This window comes from Acromyrmex echinatior, chromosome 1, assembly GCF_024713525.1.
Source record: "Acromyrmex echinatior isolate Ae372 chromosome 1, ASM2471352v2, whole genome shotgun sequence".
In the NCBI taxonomy this organism is placed as follows: domain Eukaryota; kingdom Metazoa; phylum Arthropoda; class Insecta; order Hymenoptera; family Formicidae; genus Acromyrmex; species Acromyrmex echinatior.
Genome location: NC_141852.1, coordinates 14,201,260 through 14,225,988, shown reverse-complemented (window position 1 = coordinate 14,225,988; position 24,729 = coordinate 14,201,260). Strand labels below are relative to the sequence as shown.

Genomic DNA, 24,729 nt, shown 5'->3' with positions numbered 1-24,729 from the left:
TCAGTGTTGAATTATAGAAAAAAATAAAGAGTTCGTCGAATCGAGATTAAAATTAAACTACTCGAAGCAGAACAATAAGTCACAATAACGTCAAAATGACATTAAAATGAATCGGAAATGATTGAAAAATGACTTTTAATGATCATTTTGGAGTCATTTTGACATCATTTTGATATTATAATGACTTATTGTTCTGCTTGGGACATTATTTATTATTTAGAAATAGATATAAAAACCCATTCTATCAATGTAAGATTAATTTCAATCTCAGTTTAAAATTTATTGTTTATTTCTTTTTAATGTTTAGAATTAGAAAAAGGTAAAGAGTAAATTAAATCAAGGTTAATCTTATGTTGTAGTGGTACTGGTCTTAAATTGATCCACGATTAAATCTTTTCAGGATTTTTTTTACTATGCTCGAATACTTTGAATAACTAACCGAAAAAGCGTCTATTTGTTCGATCATGTTTTTTACGGTTTCTAAATATAGTGATACAATAACGATATTGAAATTAGAGAGATATAGACTAGTGTCATATCTCTATATTAATAATATTATAATTATGATGTAAATGTTAACTTCTTTTATATTTTAATTTTTTTTGATACACACACACACAGCATATATATATATATATATATATATATATATATTCTTTCTTTCCGTTTTTAATTCAAAGCGATATTATAGCCTGCACCCAAAGGGTGATTATTATAATGCGATGACGTCAAATCGTAGCGAACAAACTAAATGGGCAATTAGTCACGCGTATATAACCAGTCATGAATAAAATGGGGTAAATATTTTCACTTCTATTTATTGAAGCAAATGCTTCGTAACGTGAATAAGCTATCATTATTAAATTGAAATCTCGTGCTTAATGAGACTTAAAAATAATAATCGCTTAATGAAAACCTTTCATTGCTAGATTAGCAATTAATAAATTAATAAAATTCAGAAATAATGATTTTGTAATCATTGATTAAATAATGATCGTGGCAATACATTGAACTTTAGGAACTTTTCAGAAAGATATAGATAGCATTTAATTGTTAAACGTTGGTGAAGGGAAATCGTTTTAGTATTTGACAGAAAATATCATCGGAAATATGTTCATCAAACACGTCCATTCTTTCTCCATTCGAACGCGCTGCATGAAATTATTTTAGATGATACACAGAAAAAATTTTACGGTTGTCACAACTGATAATAATGATAATTTTCGCCAATCAATATATTTAATTCTGATAATCGTAAAATGGACATAATCTTTGAGATATATCAATCTTATGATTATCACGATCATATTATAGTTCTTATAACCAAAACATGTATTAATGGGCGATTTTTTTTCGTGACCGTAGTCATTTTTTCCGTGTACGATTTCCGTGTATAATTCTTGTAAATTTTTAAAATCATTGGAAAGTAATATGATTATTTTTGAAGAATCAGAATTAATGTTGATTGCGGATTTATTTCGGATTATCTGTTGTTTGTTTTGCAATACCACGATTATTATTACTCTTTATTACCCGTCAAATGTTATAACAGGCCATACGGAAACACAACAGATCAATTAATAATTTAATCTTTATATATAAACTGTTGGGTTACGCGGCATTGTATATATTTTGGATTATTGCCCGATAGAGAGGCGGACCGAATAATTTTTGTTGCAATATAAATACGCATCACGTTACTTTATACAGAGAATGTCCCGTATCATGTATATTTTAATGGTATTAGGAATCAAATCAATAATAATGGGGTGATTTGGTGATTGTATCGATATATCGAAATATCAATAGCCTTTGTGCGACAAACAGTTGGAAATGAAATTTTTGCATATATAAAGTTTCAATGATAATACATTGAGACTGTTTTTGAACACGTAATATAAGATCTCTTCTTTAATTAAACTCTCGCACAAATGTTTATAAAACTTTTACTTTTAAGCTAAATTATAAAAATATTTCAAGTGAAAAATTGAGACTATTGAAAAAATCGCTAACTATTTAAATTCAATTCGTCTTCGAATCAATTGAATTTAATTACTTGTCAATCTCAAATCAGAGCGTCAGTTCCTTTAGCGAGTCGATAATGTACATTGATATAGATAAGAAGTCGATATAAATAAAGATAATCGTACAGAGCGATAACGAGTCACCGGTATACCTTTAATTGATAACCCGATTAATTATGCATTCGGACTTCGAGCGCAACACTACTTGGCCAGGTCAAACAAGGGTGGCAAGCCGTCCGGAATGCGGCATGCAAAGTACAGCTTGCGTGCGAAACGGTTGTGACCTAACGTAGCTTTCGCTAAAAGTGCTTAAATTTATAATGTTCCGGCATTATCGGTTGCTCGCAAACAACGAATTTAAGGATGCTCTCCGAAAGTAGTTTCGATTACGCGATGTTATATTTATTGAAATCGAGTGTCATTTTATACGACGGTTGCGACATATTGTTCAAGTTTCTTACTTTATATCTAATTCACGACAAGCGTTTATTTCAGTATTTATTCAATAACTCATATAATTCTCGATTGTTAATATTAATTTTCTAATTATTACTAAACGGTTGGTTGTAGCATTATTATATTTTGTAATATTTACTAAATATAAATATATTGAATCAATAAACTAAACAAAATTCATTTGATAGCTATAACCAGACTTTTTTCAGTGTTCTTTATTTGTTTGTAATAACCGAAACTAAACGCTAATTTTACTTTTCTAAATATTATCTTACTTTTCTTATGTTATTATTATTCCAATGATTTCTAAATTATTATTCTAATGATTTCTAAATATTATCAAACGGTTAGTTATTATTATTGTGTTTGGTATTTATTGAATATTCAATCAGTATGCTAAAAACATTCATTTGATAACCAGACTCTTTTTTCATTGTTTTTTATTTGCGTATTTCTCTCTTATATTCTTGCATTAAGAGTATTCGGGAAGAGAGCGAACGAGATGATTAAGACGTAACTCTGAAAAGCGAAGTCCATTCGCGCTCAGTCCTTTTCCCCGTCAGCTTGGCGCGATACTACAATGGAAAGAGAAGTTATGGGAAGTTATAACTGCCATTCGTATCGTGTGCGTAAGAAAGAGACAGATGGAGAAACAGCGAGAGAGAGAGAGAAAGAGAGAGAGAGAGAGAGAGAGATGTAATGTGCGGAAAATTTGTAAAGAAATTCGACGGGTACCAAGGGAGTGGTAACTTCTCGCAATGTCGCGAGCCGCTGCTTCAAGAGAGTCGTTAACGACACCCCGTGCGGCTTTAAGAACTAATATTTCCATCATTGTTAGCTTTTATGATGTGCCGGGGCCGCGACTCCCTATTAATCCTGAAAAAAAAAACGTACGATTGTTGTCGGAATTCTTGAAATTGAAACTGATGACTGATGTAAATAATGATGACTTTTAGTAAAAATGCATTACACGGGTAAAATGAAAAGTAAAAATTATATTCTGTGATCAAGAAGCTAATCTTGATCTAGGCAGAAATGAAAATCGGAATGGAAAAAAAAAGAACAGTATATAAATATTTTATTATTCGTTATTTTTTTTTTACGAATTCACAGAATGTTGTAACGCGAAACGTTAATAATTACATATTATATAACTTATTATATATAATTATTATATAAATATTGTATAATTTATGTACTAAGATACTAAAATAATATAAGGTTCAATTTAATTTCAAAATTAATTAAATGAGCAAGAAAGAGAGAGAGAAAGGGAGGGGGAGAGAGAGAGGAGGAGAGGGGGGAAGAGAGAGAGAGAGAGAGAAAGAGAGAGAGAGAGCTATGAACCAAGCAAAATGTGTAATATTATAATAATAAAATTTATTATTCTATAATATTAGTACTAAACATTTTGCTTCTTGTAGTTCTTTGTGATCTTATTTATATAATTTATGTAATTATATTTTATTACTTACATATATAATTTATATTATACAACTATCTATCAGATATCAATGTTTGCTAGATGAAATGATAAAAATATAGTAAATTTCGCAGAACAATTTCACGTTAGGCCACTCACATGGAGCTCGATACGGGAAGCTCGTAAATGACATCGTTAGCACCAAGGGTGCGACTTAGTATTGTGTCTTGGAGTATATCTTAAGTGTTGGTTTATTGTTAGCCGTACCCTGTGGGCAGACTAGCCTTACATATTTAAGACAACCAATTAGCATCTAGTGACATTGATTTACGCTGCGAAATGTCGTCGGATCCTCACTGATCTTACAGCGTCTTATCCGTACATGGTCTCAATACGCAATGGACTTATACAAGATGTATTGGACATAATTGTGCAGTAACAACAACCGAGTGACAAACGCGGATGATTGATGATTATCCTTCGATCTAATCAATCAATTCAACTTCGCAGAATGTGCGGACAATATGACGCTCGTTAATCGATCGAGGCATAAAACTAATAATACGCTTTAGAAATACACAGAAACGCAGTTTCCTGATAAAGAGTATTATTCAATCTTTCTTTTTTGTTTTATAAATAGCGTAAATGAATTTACTACAGACTTGTCTCTTCATTCATATAATTATCATCAGTATCTCAGGCTGTTCTTCGCCTTGAAGTGAACTGCAATGCTCATGAAACATTGGCATTCTAAGAATGAATTTGAACACGGAGATAACCCGCGAAACGCATAATTTCTGTATAATTATCATCTTTTCAGTTGTACCGTCAATTGCAGAATATGTTTTAATTTTTATTAACGTTACAGTGAGTTTCTCGCGATTTTCTCATCATACTTTCAATTCTTGCCCACCTTGCATAGTCTTTCTTATCAATTTTTACATGGAAAAAACCGAGAAAAACAGTTTTACCGAAATATGTAAAAATTTCGCTAGATACAGACCTGAAAATAATTTTGCTGGACCACAAAATAATTGTATAGGACGCTCAACACACTGTTAAATTTATTATATTCAATTTGAGTTATTTTTAATAATTTCTATAGGTCGCCACTGCTGCTATTCAATATATCGTTAATTTAACTAAAAAAACAAAATTAAAACAATTAAACTGAAGAAATTAATTTGACGCAAATTTAGTTTTATTATTTATTAAGTGCACACATTAATTTATTGTTTATTCTGAAACTAAGCACAGAAATGGATAAATTTGCATTTTGACACGCATGAGAGTTAAAAATAACAAAATGTCATTTAACTCCAATTAGGGATTGGATTAAGGCCTTGGCACATACAAAAATTTAAGATATAAGACTTAAGCAGTATGGAAATCAACATGTTGGATTCGCTTATATATATATGGTCTTACGATCTCTATTGTGATTGGTCAATTCGCTTACTGCTTAAATCTTACGCTTAAGTTTTTTTATGTGCCATGGCCTTCACCATTGCTCCTTTGATATCTGACAGTGAAGGTTACTAATATATTGGTTACTAATATATTAAAATTTTTTGCAATATTGTTAATTGTGCTTAAATTTTCTAAATATTAATATTTAGAAATAAATTAGTATAAATATCTTGATAGACCAACATAATAATTGTCACACCTGCAGCTAAATTTTTAATGTTTCAGGAAAATTAAAATTTTTTCTGTGTAGAGATTTAATTTTGTCTCATTTGTGATTAAAGCGAGTAATAAAGAAAGCAAATAAAAAAATAAGACTGTGCAAGAAGCTTTTGTCTGAATTGTGCGTCGTCGATATTGATTGACCGCTCGTCGTCTTCGTAAGGAAAGCTCACGTGTCTTACAAATCGGGATCAGATAAGAGAATGTCGGCAGCCGCAATCTTAGCGGCCGAAAATGCGTGGTAGGCAGACTCATTAAACTTTTCGTCGTTTTCGTCCTTCGCAGAATCGTGTTGGGAGCAACGACTCCCACGGGAACAGCAGTGTGGCGCGATTATACCGACCGCTCCGCTTCGGAGGAGAGGGAAGGATTATACGGCTACGACGTAAAGAAGAAGGGTTAAAACACACTCCGCTATTTCTCTCTCTCTCTCTCTCTCTCTCTCTCTCTCTCCCTCCCTCCCTCTCTTTCTGTTCTCTTTCTGCCACTGTAGAGAGAATTCGAATGCTTGAACGAGGGAGGATTGGTGCGAGGAAGGACCCGCCGAGGAGAAAACGAGAGAGGATCATCTCATCCGAGTCTCCCGCCTCCTTCTTCTCCTCCTCGCCAAGCTATCCCGTTTGTTGCCTTTGTCGCGGCCGTCCGCCGGGCCCAATCGCACGAAATTAATGTCTCGCCATTATTAGCAGAAGTTAGCCGACTGCGAAGAAGTTGCCACGCCACGGGTGTACTTTCGGACGATAGTGGGTGGGGGGAGGGGAGGGGGATAAAACTAGAGAGTCGAGTGGAGTTATAACTTCTGGCCTCTGATCGTGCGTTCGCTCCTGTCGCGCCATGTTTCTTCGTTAATACAATTGCCTGTCGGCGAGAGGTCCTCGGATTAGATGACACACGAGACTCGCATCTTTTCTGCGACCGACGGTATTTTATCCAACGCTCTTAAACCCGTATCACACTATTGTGAGAGGGAATGGAGAAAAAACAACGTGAAAATGTTCCGAAACTTCTGTGTAGAATATTCCATGTTAAAATATATTAGTTCGATAATTTAAAATTTCATAAAATATTCTTTATTGATTTATTAAATTTTTCAAAAAAATCTTTGATATGGACATGTGAAGTTGTACCCCAGTTTTAGTCTTGGAGAGTTCTGATGAGAGTTCTAACTTCTTTTTGAAGGAGTTCTTTAATATGTTTTTGGAGTTCCGTCGATTAACACCTCAGACAGCATACTTGTCCAACAAGAGGATACAAAATATTTTAAATACATTTTAAAAACATCTTTAAGGCGTCTTATGACAAACAAAAGACGTTTTTAAGATATTTTATGATATGATGTCTATCTAAAACCGGGTTATTCATAGTCTATTCTTATTTTAAGAACATCTTAAGTAATATTTTAAGATGCTAATATGGCTCTGTGATCGATTCATAGTTCGTTCTTATTTTAAGATTGTCTTAAGTAATGTCTTAAGATGCTAATACAGTCCTCTGATTAGTTCATGATATCTTAAGGCTGTACTTAAGACGGACTCAAATAAGAACTGACTGCGCATATTGCCTAAAAGATATTCCAATGATGTCTTATGTTCTGATTTTGAACATAGTGCGGGACTATTGAAAAATATATAATTAAAGATACACACACACACACACACACACACACACACACAAAATATATATATATATATACACAAATATACATAAATATATAATTAAAAATATATAATGATTAAAAAATGGGGTGCCAACTTCACGACTCAGTATCAGAGCAGATCTAAATAGTTTATTTGATGTCTTTTCGATACGTGATAGAGCCTTAATGCTTCGCCCTATAATAACGCGAGAACTTGTCCTGTTATCTGTATCAATTCCAAGACGAAAGTGCTTACATGGCATAACGAAACATGAACATTCTCTAATTCGATGTAACGTCTTCGTGGGTGGAAAAATAAGTGCGAGTATCATAATTAAAGCGCGACACTGGAAAACGTCTCACTCGCCCCTTCGCGGTGGATAATAGACCGAGAACCAGTCGTTATCATAAATTCTTAATCCGAATCGACGGTAAAACTGAAAGTTAACCAAGTTCGGTACCATTAGCCGTAACAATGCCGGCAGTAAGTTCTTACGGTAACGATGCTGTAACGACGGTTTCCGGAGCGTGGCAATTTCTCGCGATAAAGTCACCGATGGGACCTACAAGAATTAAACTCGCCCGAAGGGGTAGATCGGCGACGGTGCAGCAAGCGTCAAATAGGTATTAAATTTTAAAGTCTGCTACACCGCAGCAATCTCCCATTTAATTGTCCGATGGTGAAACATTAGCCTACAACAAAAATCGCGAAGCATGCAACTTCTATCCTATTTAAAAATTACAAATATTTAACATGCAATTTGTCTATATAAAAGTAAAGGATATGTTTTAATATAGAGGATATTTTATTATTGTGATAGTAACTCAAACATGATTTTACATAAAAGGATGTAAATACATAAAAGCAATACACATTTAGAGAAAACATGGTGACAACTATAAAGATACAACTATATAAGTTTTATATGTAAAATTAATGTACACACTCACACACGCACAGTTGGATAAACTACTTTATAATTGCGATGATTATATAAAATAGTATTTAATTATATAATCAAACTTGATAGCTTTATAATTACCACACGGAGTTTTGCTGAAATGTATGAAAATTTAGCTACTTATAAATTTAAAAATAATTTTGGACTATCAAAATAACTGTGTAGAATGTTCAAGCTAATTGCTAGGATCTCAAAAATTTTTGCAGTATTGTTCATCATAAACTGAAGTTTCTAATATAATTATTTTTATTACATCTAAAATTATACAAAATTATTTTCAGATCTATATCTATCTAAATTTTACATATTTTAAAGTAAAATCGTTCAATGCATCAATACATTGAGAAAAATGGTCTAAATATAGATTAAATTAGATTAAATATAATTCTGGTGGAAAATGAACGAATCAGAACTTTGTGGTTAAATTTATTATAATTCTAGTTGATATAATTAGAATTCTGATCGATACAATTATTTTGGTGAAAATAAAAATTCTAGTAGATTTTACCAGAAATATTGATCAATTAAAATTCCGTTTACCTCAACTAGAATTCTAATAAATTTACTCAGAAAATTTTGATTCATTCATTTTCAACTAAAAAATTTTAATTTTTTTAAATGTATCTTTACTCTAACAACGAGTGAAGAAAATTTTGTTACACTTGCAGTATTTGATACATAAATAAGAGTCGTTTTATAATAACTAAGAAGATAATGTAACAATGATGTGTAACAAATATGAAGGTATCCATCATAAGAAACGTGAAATATCCAGTTTCATTGCGGAATAATCGTGAGCCGCGCGTGAGAGCCCGAATTGAAGCGGATTACCCACGGTGGAAATTAGTCAAAACTAACAAAAGCCTCGGCGACCCGCTCGCGCGGCATTCGGCGTCCGCAATCGTAGGCTGGTGAATCGCGATCGCGCAATTCCACAAACGGGGCGATTCGAGCCTTCGGACAAAAGATGTAATAATTCCACCCCTGTTTTCCACCGCGCCACCTCTTCTCTCCATCTCCGACCGCCGTCATCCTCCCCGCGACGTTTTCCCGACCCTCGCGAGAAACCCTTTGTTTGCAAGACAAACAAGAATCGTTTGCTCGCAAGAGTCAGTGATGGTGCAGGTTGAAGGACTGATTCTCTCTCTTATTCTTTCTTTCGGGAAAGGACGGAATTTTAATTATGGAAATATTAAAATCCCGGGACCGCGGATATAATTGCATTAACTGATTTTAGAAGGAAATTGATGGAGGTTCGACGGACGCGGTAAAATGTCGGCAAATTTCAATATCATATGTGGAAAGAACGGTTTTGCTAAAGTATCTAAAAATTTAGCTAAATACAGATCTAAAAATGATTTTATTGAATTATTAAAATAATTATATAGAGGTTTTTGGCGCTGCTTGTTAGAATATAACTTTAGCATTATACTTGGATTTCCTAGGTACATACTATTAAATTCATAATGTTAAATTATATTTAATTTGATTTATTTTTTATTATTTCTACAGGTCATTATTGTTCTGCATTATGTCATTAATTTAACTAAAAAATGGAATTTAACTTAAACAATTTAATTAAGAGAAAAGTATTACATTTGACTTAAATTTGTGACTGAAAAAAATTTACTAAATCTTAATATATACTTTTTCGAATAATATTAAATAAACATTTACTTACAGTAAATAAATATTACTCAATAAAAATTGAAAATTAAATTAAATTTTATATTAAATAAATATATGTTTACATTTACTAAATATTTACTCAGAACTATACAAACAAATATTTATTAAAATTTAATTCTTTTTCTTCGTTTTTTTTCAGTGGTTATTATTCATTAAATATATATGTTAATATGGATGTTGTTTACTTTAAAACAAATCACAGCAATAGATTGATTTATATTTTGACATATAAAATTTAAAAATAACAAATATTATTTAATTTCAAGAATTGGATTACCATTGTTTCTTTGATATCTAACGCAATTATTTTGAGATGGTCCAAATTATTTTTTGATCTATATCTAACTAAATTTTTAGATATTTCAGCAAAATCGTTCTTTTCGTCTACAGTTGATGAAAATATTTTTTATGGCAAAACAATATTTTTTTTTACGGTCCGTGCAGATCGAGTATGCGAGTGAAAAATATCGGAGCTCTCGTGACGAATGATTTCGCCTGTTTTTAATATATCAACGGCGCGAAATGTCGTCGATAAGCCGACTGAACGATATCGTAAACATTTTAATTAAAGCTGGCGAAGGATATTTAATTTCGAATAATTAATGGTCGTCCGTTGAAATTCATGCGTCCCCGACAAAAGCCATCGCCCTCTCGATTACTCTTGATTTTCATTACACGAGTCAACAGCCACGAGGCTGACGGCTATTAAGCGCCCTTTTTTTCCATCCCCCGCTGCTCCGAAACGAACTTATGGCGAGCGCCGGAGATTCAAATACGGCTCGCGACACATTTTGTCCTACTCTTTTGTAAAGAATATTTCATTAAATCGTGAAACAATGTGTTCTTTGTAATAAAAGGATCTTTAATCAAGTGTCGTTCGATGTATAATGCATAAAATACTGTTCCTTATAGTTAATTTCATAGAAAATAGAAAATTCTTTGAAATTTATATTTACAACTTCTTTTGTTACAACAATGATATAACTTGCCATTTTTACTTGCAAAAAAGGAATGAATATATGAAGAAAAAAGAAACAATATATTTTAAAAGAACATACTCTTTTATTCTTTTATAATCTATTATCAAAATTATTACAAAATTTTAATGATTTAAAATATTTTATTAGTTATTCCTTTATTTATTTTCTAGAAAACTTTATTTTCTGAATTGTGCCGTTATTTTAGCAAATGGGCGAATCATATTGCAATTTTCATAAGAAATATCAAATTAAATGGTTGCATAAACGCGCGTTTCATATTATACTTCGTTTTACTCGCAATTTACTTTTTAAAAAATTATTTAGAAAACTGCTTGAACTTTGTTATTTCTAAAAAAATCCATGAGAGACGTTTGCCGCCGGTGATGCGGACTTACATAAAAGTTACACATCTATATGCGATTTCATGCATGGCGACACAACTTGACCGAAAGATGTACAACGATGTTACGACATAACGTCGTTGATCCTTTTACCATATTTACGCAGCCGTGAAACCTGATCTCGCAGGTGGGTCGTGCGGCTGAAAGATGAACAGAAGAGATGGGAGGATGAGAATAGAGCACAGAGAACGCATTTTCGAACCGCGCGCCAATTTTCTTTGAACAACAGCCGCGCGTCTCGCTCGCGCGCAGACAATGCACAGCGGATTCAATAAAACCGCAACAATAAGGGTGAAAACTGCGAGACTGGTACGCGAGGAATAGGGACAGGAGGCACCCCGGAACGGTGGTGCGGGGGAGGGAGAGAAGGAGGGCGGGAAGGGGCTGCGGCAGCGAGTTGTGCCGGCGCGAGAATGGGAAAGCCGAGGGTAATTTGAATGAAGAGACAAGAGACAATGCGTGGGCGAAGCGCCCAGAACAGAACGGAACGCTGGGGCGGAGAGGAAGTATTCTGGTGGTTAGAGAGGCGGGAGGAGAGATCCGGAGGGTTGGAGAGGAGGGAGGGTGAAAACAACCGCGGAATCAAATTAGACACAGCGATGGAGTAGGGGTGAAAGGGAGGAACGGCGGTGTTGGGTGGCGTGGGTGGCGGACCAAAGAGAGAGCGGTATGGCGGGGTAATTATATTTACAAGTGGCAGTTCTCGAAAACAAAGGACCTCAAGATTGCTCGATTCATTCAAGAACTTCCGCGGAAGAATCGCTCTCTCTTTCTCTCTCTCTCTCTCTCTCTCTCTCTCTCTCTCTCCCACCCCTTTCTTCCTTGTACTGGATCTCTTCGAAAGAGAAGTCGTCGAGTAGCCTGGAGTCTGTCTAATGTCACGTAATGAGAGCGAGTGATGGGCGATTCGATAAATCCTCTGACAAAGTTCCGAATAATAACATTGTGGAAATTTTCCAGTTGGGTGTCTCGCGTTTATACATAAGTTTGTTTCTACTGTTTCTAATGTACATACAGGTTAACTTTCATCTCGGTTTAATTTATTCTGTATCCTTTTTTAATTTTTAGTACTGAAAAGTAAAAAGTAAATCAAACCGAGATTAAGATTAATTTGGATTGATAAAAATGGATGTTAAGTATTCACTGGTATTCACTGTAGATATCAAAGAAGTAATGATAATCTAATCTCTTGAGATACTTATTACCATAAAATCATTAACAGCTTTCTAAGATGCTTATTTATAACAATAATATTAAATTATATATTTTTATCTATTAAATATCTATTTAATTTAAACTATTACTATTCCAGTTTCGAATTAATTAAATTGTGTTTTAGGATCGACAAATAATCGGCGCACAGTTATCTTGAATTAGAAATTGTATAAATTCATAAAAAAAATATTATTAGACACGAAGAACCATCTTGATCGAATATAGCGGTTTTTTTACTTACATATATGTGTGTCTAATCTCTTGAGTTAAATAACATTTTGTTATTTTAAACACTTTCTGTGTGTCAAAATATAAATCAGACATATTTTTATACATCAAAATATCATCAATTCATTTCTGTGATTAATTTCAAAATATAAAACGTCCATATTAACATATGTACTTATTTTTGGTAAATAACAAACTAATTTTTTTACTTAAAAATACATTTTCTTGAGTTAAATTGTTTCACTTCATTGTTTTATTTAAATTAACAATATATTGAGTAGGAGTGTTGACTTATAAAAATGATTAAAAGTAACTCAAATTGGTTTAACATCATGAAACAACTTTGTTTCGAATTACACAACATGTTCTCACCATTTATTATGCGAATTTAAGGTAATTGTCGCATGCAAGTTCGCTGGATGTTGAGAATTAAGTCCGCAATTCGATTAGCAAATGAAATTTACGTAGATAATTCTTACTGCTATACGGATTTCAACTTCAAGTTTTCAAACTAATTTCACGCAAACTAATTTGCGTGAAAGATTGACCGTTATCAAGCTCGATTGCAAATCGAATAAAGCAGTAGTGCTAAAGTTAATCTTTGTCATATCATTCGGATGAGTTTCCACTCTATAGTATCGCTTATATTATACCGGATTATTTTCCAGAGATCCATTTCCTTTCTCATATTTTATTAAATATTTCTGAAGGAAAACTGACTTTTTTTCTCTTTTTCTTTCCGCTAATGTATATTACGCTTCGTTATTTTAATATATTTCTTCCTTACTTCAAAAATAATACAACTTAAACGCGTAATTTTTCAGTTGTTATCATAAATGAGTTAGCTGAACATTATCTATCAATTAATTATTAAGAGTCTAACTTAATTTCATAAAAAAATTATTACAATTCAACAAGAGTGTTTTAAAAAAATCATCAAAATCGTGAAAAGCAATGATTTTTTAAGGATTGTGAAATGAAAATGACATTTGATCATGTTAAGTGAATATATAATTTTTGTCAATATTATTTCATTAATAATTTTCTGTGAAGTTGGAAAATAGCTTTTTCTCTTTTCTGAGAAACTTCATTTTTTGATTTGTATTATCTTGAAGTAAGAGAGCAATAACCTCTGCAATAATATCGTCTAATTTTTATGAAACTTTAATTGAGTATCGATATTTTCCCATTTGTAAAAATTAAATTAGATCAATATTATGGAGCCAATTCCCTCTAAATTCTTCTGTAATAAATTCTGTTATTAAATTGATCTTTGCCATATAAAATAAGCTATTAAAAATCCCATTGTTGTGCATAAAAGTGCTTCCTTTCCAGTGATGTAATAAATTCGCTTTTCCCTCTTATTTTTCCGTTCTTTCTTCAACGCCGGTTAAATACTGTATTTCCGAATATGTTAAGAGTTACGAGTCGTATGATTGAAAAAGTGTTCGTTTCTTAGCGAGGAAGGAACAAGGACAGGTAAAGTTCTTCGCCCCGTGATTTTTCAAAGGCTTCCCCCGTCTTTTTTCTCGCGACGAAGCCTTTGAACTTCCCGAGCGCTTTTCGCGACGCGGTCGAAATTCTTTCTCTTATACGAAAGACCATAAAGCAATTAAGTGGTATTTGTTCGCCTAGTTCTGTCGAGATTACTTCAGCCTTGCGAGCAATGACTCGAGCTAATCAAATTATACTTTTTATGAAAACGGCGTCGACCGTTAAGAAACAGTTCCTTTTTCCAGTTTGATGTTTGTACTTTTTTGCGTCCTTTTCGCACGAAAATGGTAATGATGAGTTTCGAAGCTTTTATGGTGCTTTATTCTGAAAAATCATTATATCTAGTTCACTGACAGAAATGTTTTATATGTGACTTACAAAAGTCTTTTTACTTTTTAATTAAATAATTTTGTTCTAATCAAAATTTGGTAATTCTAATTAATATCCCATTATTCTAATCAAATTTTGTTTAGAACAAAATTGGGATAGTTATTAAGTTACAAAATAAGAAAGTTTTTGTCATATATCAACAAAATAAACGCTTAGTTATTTCGAAATTTCAAATTTTTCTCAATGTTTAAAGTTTTGAAATTTGAAATTCAAGTTCTGTTTCCATTACGTAAAATCGAAATATTTAAAATATCATTGCGACGAAAGAAGAGTTACGTTGTAATAAACATTGTTAAATTCATAATGTCAAATTATAAAAGTCAATTTAACTAAATTTAACTCAATGGAGTAACTCAAGAAGTGTTGTATTAAAGGACACATTATTGGAAAATTAGGTCTTGAAATGAGTTAATTTTCACAGTAGCTAATGATATGATGTAGATAAAAAATGTTATGGACACAAAATTCAATCATCATGGATAATTTTTCAGTTATATTAAAAGCATAAAAATTGTGCTTACAGAGCATTTTTGAAACACCATAGTTCTAAAACTCCATTATTGAGTCTTTTTATCTATGATATTTTTTGTTTACCACATAAGTTACATTATATGTGGAAACTAATTCATTTTACCATCATCTAATTTTCTATATAATTAGTACAGGTTCTTTGAATTAAGTTTACTGATGAATTGATTAACAACTGCATATGTTAATATGAATGCTTTGAAGTTATTAAATTAAGCAATACATATATGTACAATATCAGAGAAATGGATTGATTAAAAGTAGTTGTTTTCTTGACCACTAAAGTTAAAAATAACAAACTGTTATTTCATTGAATAAGTAAAAATGTCTGCGAACCTCAGCTATTGTTGAAACATACAAAAGTAAATTAAACTTAAATAAATAATTATCAATGAATTAAGTACGAGGGCAAAGTGAAAAGTTCTCGGCCTAACCCATAGATGGTACTGCTACAAATAAATGTATTTTTAAAGTAAAAAATTTATTCTTTCACTTCTAGGCCGAGAACTTTTCACCTTGCCCTTGTATATTAGTGAAGTATGTTTCGATCTTGGATTCTCTTTAGTGTAACAAAATCAATTTCATCAAAGTTTCGGTAACACAGATTATAATCTGTAAAATATCATTTAATTTAAAGAATTAGTTTACAGATTCTTTAATATTTATTGTAATTATACACAATAGCCTCTTTTAACTCTCTTCAGTTTCAAAATGTATTAACCATGCATATTGACGTCATTTATTACAAAATCGCAGACGAGATTTCGTCGAAAATATCTCCTAGTTTCCTTTTTAAATCCACCCCTTTTCGTTTCAAGCATGACGACAATCGCAGGGAAATTGTTTGTCCGACTGACGACATTTTCCTCTCGTCCTCGCCTACCCTCGCGCAAGATGGACGACCCTTTTCACATATTTTCATATGTATATATATCCCGCCCAGCGCGGAACAAAGCAAAATGAAAAGATAGTTCGGATGCTTTGACTTCCGCTTATGTATGCATACTTTCGCGCGCACGTATATCGTTGTTACGTTATATTCGCCTCTCTGTAGCCGGCGGAACAATAAGTATCGACTGAAAGACGCACGAACGACCATCACACCTGAGTCCCTTTTTCCGCCCGGCAACTGCACAAAAGCGACAGGAATCCTTACTGAAATCTACTAATAAATTCTTCGAATATACATCCCGTCACGAGCTGTTCGATCGATTTATCGTCGATGTGTTTCCTTATGTACGCACACGCGCGTATAGCGTTTTTCACGTTCACATATAAAATTTCACTGCTGCGCGCGGAGTAAAATTTATTTGGCATTTTTGCGGTAAAATTTATTTAACGGACCCCGGGTCAATTAATAATGGCTGGGAAATGTACGGATTAATTACGACTGATGCCTAAGTCGTGGCAGGCTCGGTCGTTATCGGTTGCGCGACAGAACGGGGCGCGAAACGAATAAAAGGGCTTTACCGCGACGCGGAAACGCGGAAAAGCGGCGAAAGCTCGGACATTTGACGCGGCGGGCGTCCCTCATTCCCACCCGCTCTTCACCAACCCTCTGACGCGACGCGACGCGACGCGACGCGACGCGACGCGGCGTTATGGAATTTTTGTGGAACGGCTTTTTTTAATTGATGCAATTCAAACCAGCCGCCGGTGCCGCCTGGTGCGCTCGTAAAACTTTTCGTCGCCTTCCGCGCCCGTCGCGCGCGAATTCGAAGTTCCGCTGCCACTTTTCCCGGCATCGCCGATCCTCCGCCCTCATCACGGAAAAACACTCGGCGAGGGCACTCCTGGGACACATCAACCTTCCTAGGAACTGTTCCGCCGTACGGAATTATGCCAGTCCTTAGGCGAGTAACCCTAAGCGCGCTCGTAATCTCGCTCGCGGGAAATATCACGTGGAAACGAAATGGCGATATCGCTGATGTGTCTCGATTGCAGTAAGAATTGATCCAATCGATTATATTTTTCTTTCTTCCATTGTTTTATTTGTTCTATTACATTTTTGTTATTATTATTGACTTTATTGTTAACATAGAGACTTTTCACATCTATTTGTTTGATTTCGCTCGTTCCTTCTCTTATTCACTTGATTATTAAAAAGCTCATATCTCGATACAGCAGTTCTTTTGATTTTTTACTTTTTCGAATAAAAGAACGAATTGGACCCATAAAGTTTGCAAACGATTTAATATTAATGTCAACACTCAGAGAAAAGGTTGCTTTGATTTAAAGAAATTTTGATTAAAGAAAAAAATTTCTTTGACTTGTGAAAACATGTCTTTGATTTAAACATTATTTTTTTTTAATCAAATAAAATTTTTATTTTTAAATCACAAAGAAATTTTTTTCTTTAACTGAAATTTTTTTAAATCGAAGCAACCTTTTCTCTGGGGAGAACTTTTTGCACTAAACAAGATCTAAATAAAAGGTCGAAACGTATTTGATGATTAAACGAAAATTATTTTCACGTTCCGTTAATTGCGTTTGACTCTAAGAAGTGTTTTACTTTTCATTAATTTTATTCATTGTCAATTTCTTCAGATAATTTTTAGAATTACTCACAAATAAGAATTCTATTACAATAAGAACATTAATTTCTTGAAAAACGCGCGTGTAAAGTTGCATTTTCCTATTGCAAAAACGCGATAGCACCGCGGATTTTCCGGAATTAACGAAAAGCGGTGCCCCACAACCGAGTTCCGCACATCCCTTCCCCCTTTCCTTCGCTCACGGCATAATGAAAAGCTTAGCAGTTGGTTTAACTTGGCTGAGGATTAAGTTTACCTCGTTTCAAGGGTGCCAGAGCAGTGTGGAATTTCTACCTCTTATTTTTCCACCTCCTCGCCTCGGCGCTGGAAAAGAGCGCGCGGGTAGGTATTTCTTAATTAGCAGCAAGTATCTCGTCCAACGGAAGTTGCCTTATTAATTAATATTATAGAAGAGAGACACGATGGAGGGGGAAGAGGGGGAGGAGGAAGGAGAAAGGAATGCTAGAGTAAGAATATTTTCTGTGAAAACGCGATTTTCGCTTACACGATTACGTAGTCAAAGTAATCATCAGATTATTCTCATTAAAGTAAAATAAATAACGCAAATATAACTACGAAATGTATAATTATAGAATTCGATGAATAATTATCAATTCTATGCGACGAACTCGTCGAGATTAAATCTTATACTATGTAAATTGTAAACGAGACTTAAATATAAGTTAAAACGTCGCGTGTTCTTGAGAGATACGGAGAGATATGGTAATTCCGATTAAACTTAAATCCTGAGAATGTTAAAGAAATTATGAAACTACCATGATAACCTAAATAAATAAAGTAGTTTTCATTAATTGTAATAATATTATAAAATAAATTTGCATTTACAAAGACTTATTTCTTAATTTTACGCATTCTTTTATATATACTTTTATTATTTGATACTGTAGACTTTATAATGTCAAATTATATCCAATTTGAATTATTTTTAGTCATTTCTGTTGCCATTGCTCCTACTTAATATATTATTAATTTAATTAAACAATTTAATTCAAGAAATGTAAACTCTACATTATACGATTGGGTCATTGGTGTGTTGTACATACTTCTTTTCTTTGAAAAATTAGGAATATGAAATAATTAGTTATAATATTTGTATACAAATTTTTGAAATACACAACCTTATAAATTCCTTCTAAAGATATTAAGGTATATGTAAGAGAATTAACTCAAAAAAGAATAATAATAACTTAAAAATTTTTATATATTTATTAAAGAATTTATATATTTTGTGATAAGAATTAATCCGGAACACAAATAATTAGTGATGTGTGTAGTTTAAAGGACCGGAAAATCGTCGTATATATTTAAGAATTAAATGTAATTCAAATTTAATTTATTATTTACTAAATGTATACGTTAATATGGGCTTTAAAACTAAGCAATTTAATCATATAGAAATAAATTCATATTTTAATAGATACACAAAAAAGATAAAAGTAACAAAATTTTACTTAACTCAAGAGATTGAATTTTTATTATTTGATATCTTATAGTGTATCATACACTGAGAAAAAAGTGATATTTGTGAAGTTATAATTGTTCAAATAATTATGATTCGGAGCATTTATATATATAATTATTGCTGTTGTAATATTAATAATATTTAATATATAACAAATAGGGAATAAATGCCTTAAACGGTCAAATTAGAGCTTCAGTATTAAATAATTCCATATGAATTTATTTACTACATATGTAGTCATTTAAATTGCGCGCTAAATTGATTTTTTATTTTTTATATTCTTTAATTATTATATTCTTTAATTATATCAATAATAATAATTATATTTATTTCCGCGGAATTCTCTTTACCACAATTATTTTATCATGCAATTATAATCACAAGCATTTTGCTTGTCAGTATATTCTGTTCTCTATTTTTACATGACTTGATATCGTATCAAAAGGATTATCTTCTCATTTACACATCACTTAGGACGAATCAAATCTATTCACTTTTGCTACATTGTTTCGGTTACTCGTGATGGACTTAATACGGCTATTAATGAGCTTACAAAGATAAATTCGCGTCCACAGTCTCGAGTTGAGAAGTCATTAACGAAAGGGTCGAATATGCCCTATGGTATCGCTAGGGCCGTCCGCTCCGAAGGAGCAGTAAAATTCAATGAAGAAAAGGGCAGGTCGACGTGGAAAGAGAGCAAGTAAATAATACGGCCTTTTGGAGCGGATATTCGGGAAGTTAATGTCGCGAAAATGAGAGGACATGGAAAAAGTAAAGAAAGAAAAGAAAGAGAGTGGCCACCGGTGTCGCGCGAGACGATTTAATAAACCGAGTTGGCCAATCAAAGTGCGAGTTAAGAAGCTTTCTTGTTTTTTAACGGCCGTTTTTACGCTCGCTTAAATCACGCGCCGTTCGGCTCGCGAAATGACGAGGCAGGAAGTGAACGCGAGCGAGGGATGTCTTGCTCGGAGCGAGAAAGAACACGGAATTCAGAAAGGTGCCGAGAGATTTTTACGAGTGAATAGCGACGAGAGGGAAACGGACGTGAATGCACGAATAAGTATTTGTGCGTAGATTCAGGATGGGCTATCAGTCGTATCGCTCCCTTATACTTAAAAAATAATGCAATTAAAAAAAATGTGATTTTCGAGTTATTATCATATTGAATATTCCATTTGTTTGACTTAATTAATTATTTCGATCTTATTTCGATAAAACAAATCCTTGATTGATGCAATAAAATAATTTAGTTAAAGCAAAAAGTTTCTGATAACACAAGTAAAATGTACAATAATCAAATGTACAATAATCAAATTTTTTGCTTCAACTAAATTATTTTATTGTATTAATCAAGAATTTATTTACTCATATTCACAAATAAGAGATTAGTTAATTCAATGAGATTTTCAGTGCACGAATGAATTAGACAAACATTATCCTATCAATTATCAAAATTGAATTAATTTAATTTTATAAAAAATAAAAATCATCACTACTCAAAAAGGTGATTTAAATAACCCATAAATATGCGATTTAATTATTTAAAGATATACTCAAATTGATAATTGAGATCCTCAGAACGTCCCAAAAATTTTTTCAATTTTATATTTTTTATTAGTGTTATAGTTTTTGCATTAAATTTACGTAAAAATAATGAACTTTAAGATTTCTAGACATCTAAGCGATATTTTTTTATTTCAGAATATGGTCTTTAAAAGAAACTGTATTTAGTTAACCATATCTGAAGTGAATAATGAAAAACTAAACCTGGAATGCGAGATGGCCATCTTAGCTTACCCATTAAAAAAAAATCAATCAAAATTGTCACTGAAAAAGGTTTTTTAAGAATGGAATAAAAATGATAAAAATGACATTTAATCACGTTAAGAATACATTTTTTTTCTGATATCATTTATTATTTTTTTATAAAATTAGATTAGTTATAAAATAATAATTTTCTATCGTTGAAAAATGATTTTCCTTTTATTTTTCTAGAAAATTTAATTTTTTGATAATTTTTGAAATAATAATGGAATGATATCTCCTAGGCTTATGAATTGACGCAATAACTTTTTACAATCATATGAAGAAAAACAAAGACAAAAGTTATACTTTGATTTGAAATAATTAAGTATGGGGACATATTAAATTTGTATTGTTACCGACCTGCTTATTCTTATACGCAATTATTATATCGTTGTTATTGGAGTATCGATACTTCGGTGCTTGACGTTTCGATTCACGAATCGGAACGAACTACTTTGTAAAGCTATATCAACAGCGGACAGGTGGTTATTTTAACGCTCGATAAGCGTAGACGGATGCACACATAGAGATGCAGTTATTGGCACTTTAAGCGTAGACTTTTCATTCGCGGTCTCTATAGACTCGCGCGTGGTGCACCGCAAACTATACATTTTTCATTCAGTCAGTTAGATGAATGATCTCACGTTGTGAGAGTGCATAGAAGTTCGTACCGGAGCATATCTGCGTTTTGTTACGTGGGAACGAAGCCAATAATACATGTTACTGATCGCACGCGAAATTCCTGTGCAACACAGTTACATATGCTATTTCTACACAAAAATAGAATAAGACACAATGGAACAGACCTCTCTCAGTTTCTGTACTATTTCTTTTTACAAACGCGTAATCCCATTATTTAATTCTCGCGATAAATTAATTTGCAATACTTTTTTCTTTTTCCTATACAGCACTAGCGATTTATGCAAATAATTAATAGTTTTTTTCGAACACCATCTATTTTTTAATTTTTAATTTTTATCATTTTTTTCTTTATTTAACAATATATTAATCAATATAGATTACGTGTACGTGCGTAAATATTAGATGATATTTTATGTAAAAATTCTAGTATTTCACAATGAAATAATTATTGAATTATATACGTAATATGAATAGAACATATAAAGTGACGTTATTAAAAAATGGATGGATGTGCTATGAAAAATTAGAAGAAAATTAATTAATACACATCTAACTGTAAACTTTTTTCTAAACATATATTATGTGTATTAATTAATTTTTTTCTCTTTTATCTTCTCTTTCTCAAATATATCTTTGATATTATATTTACATATTGTATATATCTTTCTAAAATTAAATATTATATATAAATTAATGCTAAGTAAAACATTTTTCGTGTGTTACAAACTTGAATAAAAAACACGAAATCTTTCAATGAAATAATACAATCAAATTAGTACATGCAATAAAAATGCATATATAATTAATAATTATTTATTTTTATATACTCCATATTGTATATACTCCAGAAATAAACGTTTTTTTCTAATTTAATCTAGCTCATCCATTTCAAGACGATGCATCTATGATACCTTATATATTAGGTGTTAGAATTAATTCGTAGCGTTTTACAAGTGATGGGAAGTACTTTCATTAATGTATTTTTTAATGCTCATGTGAAATAAATAACATTCTTTCATTAAAAAACGCTACGAATTAATTCCAACACCTAATATTTTGACATCTATGATATCTTATATATCTATCTGTAATAAATAAAATAATATTTCCTCAGTTTAAAAAAGATTATTTTGCAATTCACCGAATGCGCAATAGTGGAGTTGTCGACTACGACAGCTACATTGATTTGTAAAATCCAAATTTTGATTAGCCACAATAATTAATAATTTCGAAAATAAATATTATAAATATTAATAAATATTATACGAAAATCTTTATCCACATGAAATAAATGTGTAATAAAATATATGTGATTTTTGAAAAAAACATTTCGCTCTTTTCTTCTCTGATATAAACTTATACGAAATTTTATAAATAAAAGGTTTTCTTCAACTTTTATACACTATGTTCAAGTAAATGTATATAATTTATTTTACGTATAATAAATAATATGTATAAATGATAAATTACTTACCTCTTGGTTGTTCTACCATTGCTCGATGCCTCCCAGGCTTCCTGTCTGATTCTGTCGTTGCTCCTTTGCGACATTCACACATAACACTCACTTGCGAAGTGCACGTATTTACAAATTATTGATGCACAAATGAATCTCTCTACACGATTGTCAATATTAAAATATACATCGGACTAATTATGACTGTATTGATTAATCAAACGCGATGCCATTCCATTCAAAATCGATCCGTTTTATATCCTCGACGTTCCGTTAACGACTGAAAAATTAGAGGATGGTGTTTTTACTTTGATACGGTGAGATACGACATAATGAATAAAATTATGATCAAAATGTGATGTCTGTCAGAAAATTTATAATTGAGATACAAATTATTATCATATTGTGATATACTTCGTAAAAGTAAACTCATAAAATGTGTATCATTAATAAATCTTCATTATATCTTACTTTTCTTTCGTTATTTGTTTAAATTATATTTATATTACTTTACAAAACAAGAAGCAAACTGAAGAAATTTGAAAGTTTTTGTAATATGAGACGTCCTAATTTGCATTGTCGAATAGCTATTTGTTACAAAAATTACGATAAGAAAGTAACCTCCATCGCTTTAATTCTCAAATCGAATAAGTAAATCATGCGAGATACTCGTTTTGCTAAGTAATCGTCGTCACGATACGCGTACAAGATGTTAATTGAGAGAGCAAATCGAGGAGATCATTCCTTCGATCCGGCAATCATCAAATATTCGTAAGAATCGTAAGGAACAATTGCCCTCGTTTGAAGCACTCGTCACGCTCGCGTCTCAGAGAATAATGCGTTGTTATGCGGCTCGCTTATGTGCTACGCAGTGCTATGCGTGACGTCACGCGGCGACCTTGCGTGAACAAAACAAACGGTTACCGCTACGTCACGCCGAGCGCCGCTCGTTGAGCCATTGTTTTTGTAGTTACTACGAAGAAATATTTAAAATATTATGTGGCCCTCGAGCCAACGGTGCGTTGCGCGTGATTGTATTGTCCTTCCAAACGCGATCAAGTCGAGAGCTAGGAGTGCTTACGAATATTTAATGATTACACTCGTTTAGAAAAATTGTTTTTTCTTTTCAAATTACTTTGAACTAAACTGTGGTGCTTCTTATAGATTTTTGGATGCTGAAAATGAAAGTATAATGACTTTATTATCATAGAAAAATTTACTATCTTAGGAGAATTTTATATTTAATAATCCTTTATAACAGGATGATATTAAAATTTAAAAAATACATACGTTTTATAAAGGATGAACAATACAAGAATGTACATTTATGACTTCTGATCAGAATTTTAAAATAATATTAATTTCTACTTTTTTTGTACAAAAAACATCAAATATGATTTAAAAGCCATTTCTTAGACATTGAACTTTTTGTCTTGAAAACCTGTGCTGAAAGCTTTTGACTTACGGCATTATGTTTTTTCATCAACATCTCAAAAATCTATAAGAAATATCTAATCTGGTTCGAAGTAATTTTTTTACTATAAATTAATATTATAATGAATCTCTCGTATCGGGGTAAACTGCTGTACATATTTTGTAATTTATTTGCCTGATTTTAGTTACAAATCGTGACGTACTCTTTTCTTACGATATTTTTGGAAAAAAATAATTTGATAGATATAATAAAATTAGTGAT

General features: G+C 32.1%; 1 protein-coding gene and 1 long non-coding RNA gene across 5 annotated transcripts in view; one reads left to right on the top strand and one right to left on the bottom strand.

Annotated features, from left to right (window-relative positions):
* Positions 1-24,729, top strand: part of LOC147910988 (uncharacterized) — a 320,664-nt gene that overhangs the window by 3,119 nt on the left and 292,816 nt on the right. The gene's annotated exons all lie outside the window — the stretch shown is intronic.
* LOC147910989 (uncharacterized) lies at positions 758-24,728 on the bottom strand. The gene is made up of 3 exons (XR_015547236.1): positions 23,055-24,728; positions 3,216-3,356; positions 758-3,055 (listed from the first exon to the last, which is right to left on the bottom strand). It is a non-coding gene; the product is annotated as an uncharacterized LOC147910989 (long non-coding RNA).